A 2,741-nucleotide genomic window follows, 5' to 3' on the forward strand; every position below is an offset into this window, starting at 1 on the left:
GTAATTTGATTCAAATAGTTAAGGTTATTTATTGATATTAAATTAAAAAAAAGTTGGAACTGATTTCATTCATGAGAAAACTATTGTAAATAAAAAATTATATATAATACAAAAAATCGTTGTCAAAAGTCACAAAAAGTAATGGTGTTAAAACCGTTGTCAAAGATGACTACGAAATTGTAATGGTATTAAAACCGTTGCCAAAAAAGACACCGACAGTAACGCTTTAAAACTGTTGGCTTTGTGAATAATAAAATGACAACAGTTTAAAACCGTTGCCTATTTAGTTATGGTTTTAAAACGTTACATCATGAATGAGAACGGTTCTAAACCGTTGCCTATTCAGTAACGATTTTAAACCGTTCTTTAAAGATTTCTTTCAAAATCGTTGTCTATGCCAATAACTATGGCAACGGTTTTTTTTGTTACCGTTGTCTTAGGTAAAAAACCGTTGCCTATGAGCATTGGCAACGGCCGCATATACCACAGGTCAAAAACCGTTGCCAAAGCGTTGCCTAAGGTTTTAGGAACGGTTTTTCGATCTATGGCAACGGTTTTTGACCGTTGCGAAAACCCTTATTTGTTGTAGTAGCACTCCTAAGAACTTACTCATCCAAGCAGATCCTTGCACAGAATCACCACAGACACATGCCTTAAGGTTCAAACTCTTGGTGCCTAGCTTTATTTGCTGCTCTTTTCTTTTCATTTTCTTTTTCTCTTTTCTGGATCTTATTAATTTATTTAAGTCCCATAGAATGCACTTCAAGCTCATAATTCAAGAGATATCTTAGTCTTGTACCTTATTGATGATCCAACTTAGCTAGCAAATGCCACCACAACACTAGGACTTAATTCTGCAACATTAGATTTCACTCTTGTTTTTCACAACAATTTCTCATAATTTCTTTTATTGAGCTCAAGGAAACATCATACAATTCAAGCAGAAAAAAAGTGAAGCAGGCACTTAGACTAGCAGCCCAAATTTGACAATATGAAAAGACAAACAGAATGTAAAGATTCATGAAAACAGGATAATCATACTTCCAATTAAAGCACTACAAACCAAAAATAGTTAAGTAACAATACAACCTCTTGGTGTCTTCTTGTTTCTTCCTTGTCATCATCATCCATAGCTTTTGCATCCTTCTTTATCTCCTTGGATGATGGTGCATAGTTCTTCCAAGAGATTGATTGAATTCCTACAAAGTTATTGGAAGTTGCTTGTTCCCCAAGCACTTGAGAAATAGTTAGCATGCATGTATACTCGTGATTTTCTGAACTCAAGTTGGTGTGTGAACACCAAACTTAGTTCCTTGCCTAATGCAGTAGATTGAATACATGCAAAAAATCTCATATGCTTTTATTAAGAAAATAATTATAAACTAGAAAAACAAACTATGAACTAGAAACTAAACACATGTTAAGTAATTTCTCCCTAAAAATCTTTTCGAAAATCAAAATGGTCCTCACCTTTTGCATGTCTGAGATAAATGCCCAACCATTCTGTGTGTCACTGAGGTCATTTTGGAGAAGTTCCAAGAACCAACTCCAATTGTCTTTGTTCTCAATTTCTACAATTGCATAAGCAATCACATAAACGTTATTATTAGCATCCTGCCCACATGCAGTCAAAATCTGTCCATGTAAATTCTTCAAAAAATGCCCCATCCAAAATTTTGATCCACTTTTGTCATTCTTAAACTTTCCACCATGATGAAAAATAAATGTCATTGGATGATTTTTCATCTACAAATTAAAAATAACAATAATGAATCATGAGAGTGCACTCTGTTTTTCATTATTTTTATTTTTTTTGTACAATTTATTTATGTTTTAGCAACAAAATTTCAATCACTACTTTAATCTAAAATGAACACCATTTCACCAAATTCTACCTTTTATATGAACTAAACAAAACAAACATTTTCATCTATCCACACACATTGCATTTAGCCATATCAAAATAGAGCATCTAGATTTTTCCAACATACAAAACGTCGTTTGAACTATTGCAAAACCCTAACAGCAACTTCCCCCAGCACAAAAATCCTAACCCGAAATCAACCAACATTCAAAATCAACGAATATGATACCACACATTCATACAAAAAAATAGAGAAGGAACTCACCACGCAAGAGAACTTACCTCTCACCGAAGACGGCGCCTACCACCGCAAAAGACTGGTGGCCTTCAGATCGCGACGAAGAGGAGCGATTGCAATGCGAACGGCGTCGTTGATTATTGCTTTCATGGCTGATCAGAGCAGCTTCTTCTTCTCACTCTGTTTCGGTGACTCTTCGTTAGTTTTGGGTGAAAGGAGAAAAGTATAAGTGAAAGTGAAAGGGAGAAGGGGAATGGGAGAGTTACTTCAATAATAGGGATTCTTGCAATACAACGTCATTTTGGACTTACTTAGGTGTCACTTAACGGTCTACGTGTACTGTTGTTAACGGAATCTGTGAGCCCATAAACGGAAGGACAAACGTGATTGATGTCAAATCTTTTAAGAACTAATTTGATTAAAAAAAAATTTTGAAGACAAAAATGATGATCGTACAATCTTTCAAGAACCAATTTGACCATTAACCCGATATAAATAGATGATATATATTTTATCATCTTTCTTTTGGTAGAAGTGTAATAATTCTTTTAATTTATTAGTGGCCATTTTAATTTAATATTGGAGTTTCATAGAATAATATTTTTTTAATAGTGTTTATTATCTTATATATATATATCA

This window comes from Arachis ipaensis, chromosome B08, assembly GCF_000816755.2.
Source record: "Arachis ipaensis cultivar K30076 chromosome B08, Araip1.1, whole genome shotgun sequence".
Classification (NCBI taxonomy): Eukaryota; Viridiplantae; Streptophyta; class Magnoliopsida; order Fabales; family Fabaceae; genus Arachis; species Arachis ipaensis.